Source organism: Ixodes scapularis, unplaced genomic scaffold (genome assembly GCF_016920785.2).
Source record: "Ixodes scapularis isolate PalLabHiFi unplaced genomic scaffold, ASM1692078v2 PGA_scaffold2__306_contigs__length_199485367, whole genome shotgun sequence".
Taxonomy (NCBI): Eukaryota; Metazoa; Arthropoda; class Arachnida; order Ixodida; family Ixodidae; genus Ixodes; species Ixodes scapularis.
In genome coordinates, this window is record NW_024609857.1 from 196,711,769 (window position 1) to 196,728,916 (window position 17,148).

Sequence of the window (17,148 nt, forward strand, 5' to 3'; positions counted from 1 at the left end):
GACCTTATAGTCCACGTGGTGTTGTTTGAACACAATTTGTACGATTCTTACTCCATCGCCCGAAACAACGGCAGCCCTGTTTAGAGCTACCCATAAAAAAAGTTTATTTTGAAGCGTGCTAAAAAACAAGAGTTGTAGCTCTTCGATGGCGTCACGTTTTCATTGCCAAATCTCTTCCATGAATAGTAAAATAGGGCACGTAGACCTACACCTAAATGCGGTAATGCTGATAATCAATGAGGTGCCACACACCTAACTTAGATAGAGCATTGTTTCTTCGTTGTTGGTGTTGTTACGATTAGTATCTCTAACTGGTGGGCGGGTGTGGCGACTCCTCGGGCTCCTCGTCTTTCATCTAAAGGTCTTCCCCGCTGTACTCTTGAACCACTTCCACGCCCACCACGCCGCTCAGCACGTTCACGGTGGTCACAAAGCGATCCCTGCAAGAGCAGTAAAGATTAGGAATGTCGTAAGCACGCCGAGGTTCCGTTAGACAAACTTCGTCTTTTCCGAAGCTTTTTTTTTGTTTGCGCAAAGATTGGAAATGTTTGTCAGAAAATGAAATATTATGCCCATGCGCGGAAATTGCAAACTAGCTGACGCTACAGTGTCGAAAGAGAGGGCTCTACTATTCTTGTCTTGTCTTTGTCTTTATTTCGGCACAAATGGTACAGTTGTGACGAGGACGTTTGAAAAAAAAGCTGCTAGTCAGCAGCTAGAAGGGTTCCAGCACCCTGAAACTTGGTGCAGGCAGTAGGGCAATACCATAATATAAATAAGCATTATATACACACAAACCAAACAAATACATATACATAAATGTATATCTTGAGCTTTACAAATTAATACTGGAACGTGAAAAAAATAGCTGTCACAGCTTAAATTAAAGTTTGTAAAAAAATGTAAAAATAAAACAAAAATGTGCAAAACATGCACTTAAAATACGCAATAAAGGGATACTATAGATATGAAAATGTGAACGACGAGCAAAATAAGACGCGATAAAATACTTGCTGGTATTTTATGCGTCCATTATTTTATGGATAAAATAATGAACGCAGCAGAAATCAGAGTTATAAAAGTGACTGTCGCTGGTGATGAACTAGTAAAACATAAAAAAAGAAAAAAAAAACATTCTGTTATATAAGCATGAAAGCGATGTGTAATTTTAAAGCCCAAAATCTTAGTGATACCAGTGAAAGTAACAGTAGCTATAAGTTAGTTTATAGAAGTGCGATTTTATGTTCTGAAATACAATCTCGAGCAAGATTATTAAATTTGTAGAATGAACATGCAAATTTGACATAACTTTTTGTGCAATTAAGAAGCGCGACTTTTTTTTTGTAGTTCTCATTTTTGGTGCCTTCCTGAGTGCTCGACCAATGGTGCCGTGGTCGGATTTGTATATTAATTATAACAACTTAAAATAATATAGTTTTTAAATGTCAAATTTATTGAAAAGTCTTTCAGTGCGGAGCTTTCAGTGCTTATAATCTTGGAATAATCGAAGAAATTTTTTTTTGCAAAGCCAGTAATCTATTGTAGTTAGATGTCGTTGCTATCCCATGTACAATAAACCGTAGCAAAATTTGGAGTAGACGGGTGCCATGTTGGCACCAAGTTTTTAATTCTTTAAATATAAAAGTTCGCTTGGGATAGCCCTCGGGCTAACCTGTTGACACGAGTGGTCCAGGTGAACTGTTGGGAAAACCCTACACCAAAAGACTTTAGTTCCTTAACTCGTTCGATTACTTCATTTTCAAACTGAACATACAGATTTCTGCGGCCTTGTTCGTTAATTGGTCAAAAATTTCTTCGTTTTCCTCGCGATTAGTCGTAATTTATTTTATTTATACCAGTTCGACAGCGTTACAAAGTACTCATTTGCTTTCAAACTAAACCAGACACGAGTTAATGTTGACTTTTAATCCCGAAGACATTCGTGCATCTTCTGAAATTCAAAACAAACTAAACTATAAATTTTTTTTTTTCACAAAATTTGAAATCGTCGTGTTAAAGGCGCATTGCACAGAAGATAAACGTGGTCGAATGTTTGCAAGAGCTTAAAGCATCACTGAAACAGTCGAGGTTCAGGCTGAACAAAAGTTCGGGCCATACCTGGTTAAGAAGCCTATTCGACTATTGGGTCGATTCAACCGCCGCGCTAGGCTAACTTTAGAACTGCACCCAAGGGGACAAGAACAAGAGTAACGCAGCGCTAGGGTCTTTTTCGAGTAGGCTCGGTGGCGCAAGCTACCGCCCGTTACAAAGGGTACAGCCATTAACATCCATCCACCCATCCATCCATCGACGTAGCATCCGTCACCATTCGTCTAGTGCGCGGCCCAGGGGCGGCTCTTTTGTAGGACACTCCAGCCTGCGAGAACAATGTAGTATGCAGCGTGGATGTGCGTGTCCAGCACCTGCTCAGCACAAAGGTCGAAGTGGGTTGAGCTCGCATCCCCTAGTGACTGCTTGTCACGTCCCGCCAACATCATTCCGATCATTGTCAACACTTTCCAAGTCACTCTGTGCCTCGCGCTTCATTCAGAAAGATCAGGTAAAGAATCAAGTCCACAGGCCTTTTGTTGGGTAAACGCCGAGTTCTGGGCTGGACAGAGCGCCCCCTATATTGTGATATCCTAGCCGTAAAACATGTCCGTAAACCTAACAAAACTTCCTCCTTGAAAAAGGACGTGATTTGCTGTTCTCGGAAATACGCGCCATTTCCCGCCATTAAAAGTGGAAATGCGGGAAGGTTCTTTTCGGAAAAAGGTTTGAAATTAGAACGAGTTATTCGAAGTGTTAACATATTTTTTTTGCGCCAATATATTCCGCAATATTTCAGCTTTCAAACATATTTGGCTAAACATTCGAATCTTTCCAAATTTTTTCGAGTGAATTTTATTGAGAAATTTCACGATTTTTACACTGTGGGACGTGTAAGGTTCAGATGTTTTGTCAATCATTACTGCCTAGACTAATCCATTCGTGTTATAGTAAAAAAAAAAAAGCTAATATTAAAAAAAAAAAGGTGGACGACCTGCGTGTCGTTTCATTTTTTCTTCCTTAGTCTCACTTTTCCAAGATGCTGCGAGTTCACGTCGTTGCCTGCATGTGCTCTGTAACTTCTATCTCAACTTTGCTCGAGAATTAAAAGGTCGTAGGGACACTTTCAACGAGTGCGAGGAGCTGAAGAACGTAGCTTTGAGCGCCGGAGTGTTACGCACAGAATCCAGTCCGTGAGGAGCAGTGCACTGACGTCTTCGGCCGGCATGCCCAGCGTGCTCATGACCAGGTAGAGCCGTATAAAACCCGGAGCAGCTATGCCCTCCGAAGCCATGCTTGCCACGATCCCCAGGAGGCTACGGTGCAGGTAGAGAATAGGGTCACCCAATAGTCTGTAGGTATATAGCTAAACGAACATAAAAATATTAGAAGTCAAATTCAACGAAATATATTCACCTTAATGTCTCTCTTTTATTGTGTAACTGTTAAACACTGCACTAACGGGATCTACCTTCGCGTGCAGTTTGTGATTGCTTCCTTAGCTCCCCGATTGTGTATTCATTTTTATCAAAACCGCGTCGGTGGGCGTAGTGGTGGCGTTTCGATACTGACCGCGGCTGATGACTTTGAAGTTGTTCCAGCGTATACAGGAACAACTTTAAGGTGTTTTAAACAAGACCAATTCATGTTTTCTGCTGTATATAGTGCAACAAGCGAAAAATTAAATCTATGTTATGCTTTTTTTAGATAAACTGTTGTGTTGTGCAAAACAGTTCAAGCACTCTCTTTCTGTTGGCGTTGACCTAAATGTAAATTTGTTAGAAGATATATACTCCAAACTCTTTCGAGTTACTGTTATTGCCAACTGCAAATAACGTCCAGTATAGTATAAATCACCCTTCGCGCGCAACACTGCCTACATCCACATTACTCGATCTGCTTATTACAAAATCTTACAAGGAAAAGGTAAAAAAAAAGGCTGGTGTACCAGGTTCAGATATCAGGGAGCACTTGCCCATATTTATGCTAGTCGATATAGCACGAGGGGTATGTAAAGGCAACATTGATGTAACTTTTCAAAGTGTTCCTCAATCTACGCTTGGTGCATCTAGACAGAAATTAATTACCACTGATTAGGCCGAAGTGTTTCGGTTTGATGACGTAAATAAGGCCTATAATATGTTTATTCAATAATTAAGCAGCTTTACTCTGACTGTTTTTCAAATAGAACAATAAAAAATGCCAGAAAGGGACGAAATCCGTGGAGGACACCTGTATCGTCTAGTATTGCCGATAAAACATGACGGGCCGGGTCTGGGGAAGCCAGGAACAAGAACCTCTTCCTCTTTATTTTCCACCCCTTCTCGGTCCGCTTTATGCAGCACGCGCAACATACGATACATCTCCCTTTTTAGAGCGCAGCTCTTAGGGGCCCGTTTCCGGCTTGAGCGGCGTCGGCGTAACCAAGGTCATATCAAGGTCACGGGACCCTCAAGGTCACCCCAAGGTCACGTGACCCCCGAGGTCACGTGACTCCTTCTAAGGTCACCTCAAGGTCACGTGACCTCCAAGGTGACCCCACGTGACCCCCTGAAGGTCACGTGACCCCAAGGTCACCCCAAGGTCACGCGATCCCCGAGGTCACGTGATCCCTCCCAAGGTCACCGCAAGGTCACGTGACCTGGAGGGGTCACGTGACCCCTCAGAGTCAAGTGGCCCCTCCAGGCCACGTGACTCCCCGAGGTCACGTGACCCCTCCCAAGGTCATGTGACCCCTCCCAAGGTCACCTCAAGGTCACGTGACCCCCAAGGTGACCCCCACGTGACCCCCAAGGCCACCCCAGGTCACTTGACCCCCCCAGGTCACGTGACCCCATCCCGCAGGTGACGTGACCCCCCTCAGTACCCTTCCCTACTCCTCCTCAAGAGCTGCGCTCCCATTCGGCGTTACAGGGATTTGTAAACGGCTTTCATTTTTTTGTCGTCAAAACACAAATAATAAACATTCAAGAACAGTTCAAACTAAGTCAAGAAACGCAACAACAGTTCATGGTTCTTGAACGAACTCCCCGGTCGTAACTCAACCGGCGCGGGGGTCTGTGTCGTCTGAGCGACCTTCTTGGAGCTGCTGTTGGTGACGTGATTCTAGGAGCACTAGCCATCAAAGCACTAGTCGCTGTTTGCGCTTGGTTAGAGGATTTCAATGTGTAGCGCTTTGTTGGGGTGACATCTCGATGTGTGTCGTCTTCGCTGTCGTCATCTTGGTCAAAGCGGAATGCCTCCTTGGTAGCCAGCAAGTGCTGGCGATTGCGTCGCAGCACTTTCCCTTCCGCCGTAATGACGTTGTACGATCGGGGATGCCCAGAAGGTCTTAGGACTTGCGCTTTCGTGGTCCATGCACCCTTGTTGACACGAACAGCATCTCTTGGGTTGAGATGTGGAAGCGGCCCCCTGGAATGGACCGTTTGGCGATGCTTGCGTACTTGGTGACCAGAGCCGACATGGGCGTCTGGCAACGATGTTCGCACCCTTCTTCCTAGAAGTACCTCGGCAGGTGCTGGACCCGATTCTTGTGGAGTGGTCCTATAAGCAAGAAGTCCCAGCCAAAAATCTTCCTTAGTTTCGCTGGTTTTCTTTAAAATTCGTGTAACCACCTGTACTCCCTTTTCTGCTAGACCGTTCGATCGTGGGAACCCTGGACTAGGTGTGACGTGTTTGAAGTCGTACGTTTTGGAGAACAACGCGAAGTCGTGACTTGGAAATTGTGGGCCATTGTCAGAACAGACCTTCACCGGTATGCCATACCTCGCAAATATTGCACTTGTTGCCTCAATGACAGTCTTTGCAGAAGTATCTCTGAGTAACTCGACCTCCGGAAAGTTAGATAGAGCGTCGTATACGCATAAGTACCACTTTCCTCCGTGCTCGAAGATGTCTAATGCTACGCGGTACCACGGTTGGTCTGGCACAGGACGCATCGTCAAGGGCTCTCGTGGTTGACTATATGCGTGCTTTCTGCATAGAAAACACCTCTGCACGAACGCTTCTATGTCTGAATTCATTCCGTGCCAGTACACAAGGTGTCGCGCCCTTGCTTTGCACTTATTGACGCCCATATGTCCTTGGTGAATTCGTTTCAACATTTCGCGTCTCATGCTGTCCGGAATTACGACTTTGCAGCCTTTCATGAGGACTCCCTTGACTTGTGAGAGCTCTACATCAAACGATTTCCACTTACCCTCGATTGGTTTTCCAGTTTCGAGGTCTTTTAGGACATTTTTTAGAGATTCGTCCAGGCTCGTTTCTGTAGCCAACTGGTTCCACTTGGCATCGCTAATCAGTGAAGAAACAATACTTACAGCGTGTACTTCGACATAGTCTGTGTCGACGCCAGCCGAGTCACTTCTGGTCGTCGCCCGCGACAGCATGTCGGCCAGGATGAGTTGCTTTCCTGGAACATATTTCATTTCAATGTCGTAGCGCAGCAGCAGTAAAAAAAAAAAACGTTGCAATCTGGCGGCATGTCGCCAATCGCTTTCTGTGACATAGCAATTAAAGGACGATGATCCGCCTCGACGATAAACCTCCGGCCGTACTCAAAATGGATAAATCTTTTACAACCAAACACGACGGCTATCGTTTCCTTTCCTATCTGCGAATAGCGCTGCTGCGTGTCTGTGAGCGTTCGCAATCATACGCCACTGGATTCCACGTGCCGTCGTGGCTCTGCATCAACGCCGCACCGATCCCGTTTGTCGACGCATCACGTGAAACTTTTGTTGGTCTAGACGGGTCGAACATTGATAGCAGCGGCAGCTTGCTCAGACTTTCGTACAACTGCTTCCATTCTGCAGCATGATTAACCGTCCATTCAAAAACAAAATCTTGCTTTATCAAGCTCCTAAGGAGTGTTATCCTCTAAAATAAAGACAGTAGGAACTTTCTGAAATAATTGACAACGGCTAGAAATCTCTAAACCTCGAGCTTGTCCGCTGGCGCCGGTAGCTCCGTCACGCATTTGATCAAGGACGGGCATGGCCTTACGCCTTCTTTGTCGATAACGTCTCCGAGAAACTCGATTTCCTCGACGCTGATAGCGCATTTATTTGGGTTGAAAGTTAGTCCGGCGCGTTCGACTGCTCGCAACACTGAAGTTAGGCGTTCGTCGTGCTCCCGTCTTGACGAGCCCCACACTAGTATATCGTCGACGTACACTCTGATGCCAGGAAGAGCTTAAAAATTTCGTTTAGAGTTTTTTTGGAAAACTTCGGAAGCAGACGATATACCGAAAGGTAGTCGCAGGTAGCGGTAACGGCCAAAGGGCGTTGCGAAGGTGCAAATTCTGGACGTCTGGTCATTCAAAGGGATTTGATGGAATCCTGAATTCGCATCAAGGCGCGTGAGCACTCTTGCTCCTGACAGCTCGGCTTCTATATCTTCGCGCCGCGGCATGATGTAATGTTCCCTTTTTATGCATTCGTTTATTTTCCTGGGATCGATGCTTACCCGTATCTTTCCGTCCTTCTTTCGAACAATGACAAGTGGACTTACCCAATCTGTGGGCTCGGTAACCTTCACCACGACGCCTGCGCGCTCCATGCGTTCCAGTTCCTCGCGGAGGGGTTCCTGCAGAGCTAGCGGTACGCGTCGCGCCGTTTGGACCACTGGTGTGGTTCCGTCCCGCAGAACCATTCGGTAGACCCGCTGGACGCAGCCGGTGCCAGTGAACAGTTGGCGAAAATATTCGACGGTTCGTTCGGAGGTGCTCCTCGTCACGCTTTGTACTCGAGACAGCAGTGCAAGATGCTCGCTGGCTTGTAGCCCAAGGATGGCTTGGTGTCCCTTGCGTAGTACAAAGAAGTCGAGGACAGCAGTTCGGTCGTCCAGTGCGACTTCTGCTCGCATAACACCGACACGCTTAATTACGCCCCCGCCATAGGAACGCAATACTGCACTGCTGGGCTTCAGTGGCGGCTTTGGATGCATTTTGCAATATGTTCCAAAGGGCAGTAAGTTAGCCTGTGCTTTTGTGTCGAGCCTCAGCTCGAGTTACAAGTTCTTTACTCGTGCTTGAACTATCCAGTCACGCTGGTTCATGGCGTCTCTCGACGAAACGTCCAGAACCTCGAAGTCGCCTTCGGAGTCTTGAAGCTCGCCGACCTGAGTGGACGTTCTGCAGCACTTGGCGAAGTGATTCTGCTTCTGGCACTTTTTGCAGGTCAGCCCGAATGCTGGGCAGCTTCGAGGCGCTTGCGTTCGTCCGCACTTGCCACAGTTGAAGAGTTTGGGCTGCTTTTTCTCATGGCTTACGCTTGTCTTGTGGACTGGATCCACTTGCTTCTGCTCCCGGGCCCAGACTTCTTTGTGTGCTTCTGATACTTCAGACGTTTTGCAGACTTGCTCGGCTTTCTATAAGGTCAAACTGTTGTCTCTGAGTAGCTTTTGGTGAACCTTGTCGTCTTTGGTTCCGTAAACAATTTGGTCCCTTATCATGGAGTCCATTTGGTCATCAAAGTTGCGCAGTCGTGCCTGCTTCTTCAGCTCTCTCAAGAAGTGTTCAAAAGGCTCACCCGGGGCGTGTACTTTATTCCGGAACAGGTAGCGTTCATGTACTTCGTTGTGCTGAGCGGCGCAGTACTCTTCAAATTTCTTGACGACAGTAGCATAGTCGGCGTTGCTCTCGTCTTCTGCGAAGTTGAACGTATTAAATATCTCGATCGCTTCCTCGCCTGCAATGCTTAAAAGAAGTGCTGCTTTTGATGACTCAGGTCGAGGCTTGCCACTAGGTTCCGAAGCGGTCAGGAAGAGTTCGAACCTTTGCTTGAATATCCGCCAGTTCTTGCTTATTTCCCCTGTCGTGCTGAGTGGACCCGGCGGTTTCACGAAATCCATGATTTGACAGGCTCTTGTGGCGGCGTGTGTCGTTCTTCAAAGAAGTGCGTGGTTCGGCTTGGTACTTCTGACACCATGTATCGTCTAGTATTGCCGATAAAACATGACGGGCCGGGTGTGGGGAAGCCAGGAACAAGAACCTCTTCCTCTTTATTTTCCACCCCTTCTCGGTCCGCTTTATGCAGCACGCGCAACATACGATACAACACCAGCACTTTCTAAAAAGACACGTAGAAAATATCAACTCTATCAAATGTTTTTCACAACTCGTAATAAAACGGCACTTCAACAGTTCAAGAAATATAAAAATCAACTAACTACGGAAGAAAGATTTACAAAGCAGTATTACTATGATTCGTTCGCTGTCGAGTGCCTAAAAAAGGCCGATATAATACGGGAACGTGTAGTGTTCTCAATATGTCCTAGAAATCAAACGAAATTGAAAGCATAAACCGTGATGGCGAAATTTTGAGTGGGTAAAATTTGGCAGACGCATTTAATAGCATAGTTACAGTTGCGCACACAGGGACAAGGACAGAGAAGAGGAACACGTAGATGACAGACAAGCGCACGTGTTCCTCTTCTTTGTCCTTGTCCCTATGTGCGCAACTGTAACTATGTTCAATAACTACCAACTCGCCCCAACTGTCTACTCTACTACATTTAATAGCCATTTTCATTTTGTGAATACAGACGCTTTAAACACGCCCCTAATTTAGCCGCCATAGCCGACCTTCTTTTGTCTTACCGAGATGCCGAGTCACTGAAGCAGGCGTTGACGAGCCTCCTCAATGGCTGGGGAGAAGGACACAGTAACGCTGAAAATGGCAATAATCTGTTGTGCTGTCCCAAGGATTCAGTGGAGCGAACGCAATAAGAGGGAACTAAAACTGAAGGTCGGTTATGTCAGCGCCCATGCACAGCTGCCTCAAAGCGTATATAGGTCTTTTACAACCCGGAAGCGCCAAAATACATTAGATGATTATATCAATCTCGGAATCAATATTAATCAACCCTAGCGATGAAACTGGGGTCTGCTCCTTCATTATATCTCTTAATAATAATCATAGTCGTGATGGCGATGATTTCCAAATAAACCTATAAAGTTTGTTATAGATGTCATTGCTCCACGTCTCACATACGTATACAATCTCGCAAAATCCTCTGGCACTTCCCCTAAAACAATACAAATTGCAAAACTTTTAGCTTTGTATAAAGCCAAAAACAGGAACGAACTGTGGAATTACCGTCCGATATCTATACTTGTGTTCTGAAAAAGTTTAGAAAGAAATAGTTCTCTTGCATATTGTCATTTTTTGCGACAAACAATCCGTAATTACTGATTCTCATTTTAGGGTTGGAAAGAATAGATCTACAGAGACAGAGTTACTAGTTCAGAAAGAAAATAAACTTATAAATTTCGAAGAAAAAACTAGCGCCTAGAATATTTTTAGACTTTAACAAAGCTTTTGATTGCATCAATCATCATAATTTATTAGATGAACGATATGCGTATGACATTCGTGACCTTCCACGTGCGCTAATCAAATCCTATTTAGAACGTCGCTCCCAATTTGTGCAGACGAATGATCTCAAATCCACTTCTTTAAATATATCATCATAAGTTCCCCAATGAAGCATCCTAGGCGCAACTTCTTTTTATTTTGACGTCATGATGGCGCTAAAGACGAGGACAAAAGGGAATAAGAGTGGCCATGTGGGTTAGTTGGTTCATACTGACGAAAAGGCAAACAGCGCACATTAAACGGAGACTAAAGGAAGTGCAAACAAGACAAGCGCTGACTCTCAACTCGGAGCGCTCTATGTTGTCTAGTCTCCCTTTTGTCCTCGTCTTAAGCGCCATCATGACGTCAAATTCCCAGGACCAACTAGCTCAACAATCTGCATTGATTCTTTTTAGAGCGCAGCTCTCAGGCGCCCGTTTCCGGCTTGAGCGGCGTCGGCGTCGCCGCCGCCGTCGCCGTCGGCGTAACCGCGCGGTGCATTATGGGCAAATTTTCCCGAAGGAACCCGAGGTCCTCCCGAGGCCCTCCCGAAGGAACCCGAGGTCCTTCCGAGGTCCTCCCGAAGGAACCCGAAGTCCTCCCGAAGGAACCCGAGGTCCTCCCGAAGGAACCCGAGGTCCTCCCGAAGGACCTCGGGTTCCTCCGGGAGGACCTCGGGAGGACCGCGGGTTCCTTCGGGAGGACCTCGGGAGGACCTCGGGTTCCTTCGGGACGACCTAGGGGGGGGGGGTCACATGACGATGACGTCATCAGTGATGATGACGATGACGATGCGGATGCCGATGAAGTTATTGGCATCCGCATCGCCATCGTCATCGTCACTGATAACGTCATCGGCATCCGCATCGTCATCGTCATCATCGCTGATGACGTCATCGTCACGTGACCCCCCAGGACCTCGGGTTCCTTCGGGAGGACCTCGGAAGCACCTCGGGTTTCTTCGGGAGGACCTCGGAAGGACCTCGGGTTCCTTCGGGAGGACCTCGGAAGGACCTCGGGTTCCTTCGGGAGGACCTCGGGAGGACCTCGGGCTCCTTCGGGAGGACCTCGGGAGGACCTCGGGTTCCTTCGGGAGGACCTAGGGGGGGTCACGTGACCTGGGGGTCACGTGACGATGACGTCATCAGTGATGATGACAATGCTGATGCCGATGACGTCATCAGTGACGTCACTGATGACGTCATCAGTTATGATGACGATGGCGATGCGGATGCCAATGACTTAATCGGCATCCGCATCGTCATCGTCATCGTCACGTGACCCCCCAGGTCACCTGACCCTTCCCCCGAGGTCACGTGACCCGCCCCTTCCGAGGTCAACTGATCCCCCCAGTACCCTTCCCTCCTCCTCCTCAAGAGCTGCGCTCAAATTCGGAGTTACAGGGAGTTGTAAACGGCTTTCATTTTTATTATATATAAATGATATCGCAAAAATTGGTTCAAGCTGTAGATATAAAATCTGCGCGGATGACAAAAGCATTTTTTTCCGATGCATCCGAAGGGGGCCTCATAAAAAAGCATGGTCTGAGTCTAATTGTTTCAATATAAATACGTCAAAAACTAAAAGAATAAGTTCCACCCTCGTGGTTTAAGTAATAGAATTTACAGTCCTCTTAACTTCGGGTCCTCGCACATTGAATTTGTAAATTGCCTTAAAACTTTACGAGTCATTTTCTCGATGACTAGCCCTGGACCAATCATGTGACATATTCATGCTCTAAATTAGCCAAATCCGTAGGAATGATAAATAGCCACAGGCACGTTCTTTTAACCAACGTGAAAAATGTCTTATATAACTCATTATTTTACTCCCATTTGCGTTATTGCAACCTTATCTGCCCGTACAAAAATGTCATATCGGAGCGGTTCCAGTTCGAATCCGCGCGGAGCCGCGCAGTTCCAAACTTGTGGACAGTTCAGATCCGCGCGGATCCGATCCGGTACTGCGCGGTTCTGGGTGTAACCAGTCGGATCCAGTGAGACGCACCGCACTGAAACCGCACAGTGATGGGTGGATCCGATCCGTTCCCCTTGGTTTCAGTCAGCGGGCGCGCACATGCGTGACTGGAGGAGGAGGGGGGGGGGGGGTGTTTGGCGGGGATCTCTCCCGCTCTCTTCCCCGCGGTCTCTCGCAGGTCACGTGGTAGGGACAGTCGCATCCGCTACGAAGGCGCTGCGAGCGGGCGCTCTCCACGCCCGCGCCTAGCTTTGTCTGTCTCTGTCGGCCAGGGTTGCCACTGGTGGCTACTTTTCGCCAAATTGGCTACTTTTGGGGGTGCTTGGCTACCAAAATTACACCTGGCGATTTTGCGAATTTTCGGCTACTCTCGGCGGGTCGTTGCGGCTCTCAGCAGTAGCGCACAGACCCGTTTCCGGGCCAAATCGTGCTCGTTCTGCAAGCTGTGCTTATGTATCTTTCAATGCTGGAAACGGGCAGGCTGACTGAAAAGAATAAAGAATGAAACTTTTCACTGCTTTCGCAGCATGACGGTCGGTGCGCTGCCAGCGGAAGTGCATAGTTTCAGTTTCTTACTCGCGCATTGGATAGACACGGCCCGCTGTGTTCGCCATTGTTATTGGATGCATACGCACAAAAGCAATTAAGTATGATGCTACTGGTTGTGCCGTTAGGGCAGCACTGACTGCTGTGGTTTCGCACGAGATCCCATCACGTGTGAATCCTTGAATTACTTCGTCAACAGCTGCAACAGACAAGCTGCCTACAGAGACGTGTACATCAGTGTTCTTAAGGTGCCACAAACACAGCAGAACCGCCCAAGCTGCTGTCATTTTCACCAACAAGATGGTTGTCGATTGCAGAATGTATTGTAAGGATTATGGGACAATTTGGGAGATTGAAGAAGTTTTTCTAAAACACCGACGAGCGCAAATGCAACGCGCGCGTTCTCCGAGACATTTCATTTAATTTCATTTCATTACCTCAAAGGCACTCGACTTGCGAGCGCATTACATGAGGGGGAAATTCATAATATACATTTTCAACTTCAAAACAGTATTTTCGCGTATATACTATTTACGCCTTAGAATAACACGCACAAAAATGCATTGGGGAAAGCGTGCACACAAAAGGGCAGGGAAACGAACACATACATGATATGACATTGCAATTTCATACATTGCGACATAATTGAATTGTAGCAAAAAAAAAGTTCACGCAAAAAAATCAAGATGAAAATGCACAAATGTACAACAGCGTGCAAGGCAAATAAATGTCAAGGTAGAGACTGATTACTGATTGCTCATTCCAAGGTACTGTTCACATTTTAATTTATATGCTGCTAGGTTAACCTCCGATACTACTTCGTATGGCATATCGTTCCAATCTCTGATGCACATGACAACAGGCGATGAGGAAAATAATAGTGTGCGTGATTTGGGTGGTTGAATCTTGAGTTGGTGATCCATTCTGGGTGATGTATAGGAGGGCGGTTTGCAGTAAGTCTGCCTAAGAGTTGATGCGCTATTGAAAATGGGATAAAACAAACATAGTCGTGACAGCCGCCGACGTTTCTCAAGAGAATGTAGACCGAGATTGTTTTTAGTGACGTGACGCTAGTGAATGGAGAATAATCAGAGTTAATAAATCGGGCTGCCTTATTCTGGACGAACTCCAGTCTATCCTCAAGAGCAATTTAGTGGACGGAGGTGCGTGAGAAATATTTCTTTTCGAGAAGCCGAGGGTTTTATGAGCACTTTCTATCTACCTGATGAGACCAGTTTAATGTTTCTGAAAAGTGGACACGAAGGTACTTGTAAACGGACACCCTGTCAGTGTTGCGTCCTTGGAGGGAATACTGGGTATACGATCTACTTGGCGATGTGTGAAATGTTCATGTGTTTACTTTTTGAGACATTAATATTCATGAGCCAGTCGGTGCACCAAATTCCAATCCTGTCGAGGTCATTTTGCAATATTAAATGATCGGATGTATCGAATATCTATCTGTATATGACACAATCATCAGCGAAAAGCCTAATGGTGGACGTTAATGAAGAAGGTAGGTCATTTGCATATATAAAAAACAAAAGAGGCCCGAGGACGCTCCCCTGCGGTACACCAGACGATACTAAACATTGATAAGAAGCAGGAGCGTTTATTTTTACGGACTGATTTCTATTAGAAATGACATGATTAAAAAGACATGACGTTCGGAACCACGTTTATTTTATTTTTGTGGCCGCAGCGCTCCAGAGCGTGAAACGCGTGAACAAGTTGTTTCAAAGTCAGACAGCTGACCCACTTAAGCTTCTTTCAAGAAGTGGAAAACCTCTACATCGACTTGCTGAAACGGATCTTGAAGCCTGCCGTATTGCGGCTTAACTCAAGCGGCTATCTGCTCTCGATGGATGTGAAATACATGGAGAGCATTACATGAACCCTGCACACGCTCCCGGGTCAGCGTTTTTAGAATGGCTTGCTTCGAGCGGACTGCCTGCCGAGAACCTCGGAAATTCCGCAAAACCTTCGCTCTCGTGAAATGCAGTTCCAGGGTCACTGCTTAGATGGCGCCAGAATGCCAGTGTGTTCCCTCGTCCTAAAAAATTTTAGGAGGTTTCAACACGTCTCGTCTCTCTCGGTCGTACTCGGTTGCAAGAGTCTGAACGGGCCTTAACGCAGCATCTATACTCCGCAAGCTTCAAGCAATCAGCCCGGAGGTTGTACTCGGGCTTAATGCTTGCTGGAAGATTTTCAGTTTGCATTCTCACTTTTTCAGCACCTCTAGAAATAAGCTGGAAGCGGATATCCGACTACTGCGGTCTGCTTTTGCCAGGAACGAGACGAGCTCTGCATTAAGATTTTTGTACCAGGCACTGGTTTTCAGGGATGCTGCCGCGAAATGCCCTAAGTTTGGCCCCCGACTGCAGCAGAAAACATCGTCAAGATGTACATGGCCAAAGATGAAGGGCTCCGGAAAATGACTGCAAACCATAGCAGCATCTACTAGAAATTAGCTGCAGTGTCTGATATTACTTTAAAGCGTTTAAAGCTTTTCTCCCTCACGCTGAACTTCTAAACATTTAGGCGATTACGTCCGAATACGGCCGACACGTGTGTGCAGTAAGCTCAAGACTGCTAGTTATTAAGCTTTAATATAGTGTTCGCTATTTATTTTCTTTTTTAATACCTTTATATTATTTGGTGGGGCGACTGTTTGGCAAAATCCCGAATAAAATGGCTACTATTGACTACTTTCTGCACTTGATTTCGCTACTTTGACTACAAACACATTAACAACCCTGCAGTCGGCGGCAGCGCTCCGAGAGTTTTGGTTCTTCTCCCCTCTTGGTCGAACGGTCGGCTGGCTCTCGCCCGGCGGCGAAGTTCGCGCTGCGGGCGCACGGATTCTGACGCGCCCATCGTTGCCCTGGATAGATAACAACTGACCTCGGCTTTGAATCTTTATACTGTATAGTATGAAGCTGCCGACCCATTGCAGTTTGGCTCGGCACCTGGATGCGCTGGTGCGCTTGGTGACAATACTTGGACAACTCGAATACCGCTTGCCCGCCGGAACTTCTCGATGCGCCCATCACTGCATGCTGTGCTTAAGCGTGCTGTGTGCGTGTTCTGCGCACCGTATTTTTGACGACGCTTGGACGACCGTGTGCGCCGCCGGAATTTTCGCTGCGCTCACCACAGGACTCTACAAAAGTATTTCGCGCGATGCCCTCAGCTGTTACAAATAGAGGTCGTCGCAATTTGAGACCCAGGCGACTGGGTCTGAAATCGCAACGACCTCTCGCTTGTAACAGCTGAGGGCATCGCGCTAAATACTTTTGTACAGTCCAGTGGCGAGCGCAGCGGGAATTTCGGCGGCGCACCGTCTGTGTCTCAAATTTGGGCACCAGTTTGTATCCCATCTGGAACTGCGCGGTTCCCGGCGGGATACAAATAGGCGCCCCAATTACAGATTCAGCGGAGCCAGAATTTTTTATTCCGGCTTGTTTCTGACATTTTTGTACGGGTGGGGTAATACATCTTTTTCAAACTTAGACAATACACTTATTGCAAAAAATATGATTAGAATAATAGTAAACGATTCCTATATTCATCATAAGCAACCATTGTTCAAATTATACAGATTTCTCAAAATCGACCAAATTCACAACTACCATTTAACCATGGCGTATACATACGCTGCATATGGACGTTCATGTATATTTCTTAAGCAGGCTAATTTACTTTCAAAAAGTGATCAATACTCATCGAGAAAACACTACTATGAAAAAAAGTTATTCTTTACTATCTCTACTGAACGACTATTTTTGTAAAAGCATAGATATTATAAAATTATCACACAGCTATATAATCACTTTATGATTTTCCTCTTTGCTTGACCAGTGACTACGCACTCTGTCGTAGGTGATGAATGGGAGGCCCGGAGACTCGTCAGGCTGCACTTCTGAGGCCTTCTCTCTGCCCTCCCTTTCACCACTTGTATTTGTCGTAAAAAAATTAAAGTTGCTATCGTATACAGCATCGAGTGAACATACATACGAGTGTTATCGTCAGTATTATACTTCAGAAAGTGTCGAACCCTTCAATCATCATCCATCTTGCGCGCTAGAAACAGAAGCAGCACGCTTACGTATGCAGCAATACATTCAGTAACTGAACTGCCTAGCTACGGGCACCTAAATTTGCGGTGATTTTGAAACACACGTAAAATGGGAAGAGGAAATATGTTCCCACGTTCTAT

The 17,148-nt window shown here is 46.4% G+C and overlaps 1 pseudogene; it reads right to left on the reverse strand.

The window, feature by feature from the left end:
- Positions 1-355: 355 nt before the first annotated feature.
- On the reverse strand, positions 356-8,901 carry LOC8036733 (annotated as a pseudogene).
- Positions 8,902-17,148: the final 8,247 nt, after the last annotated feature.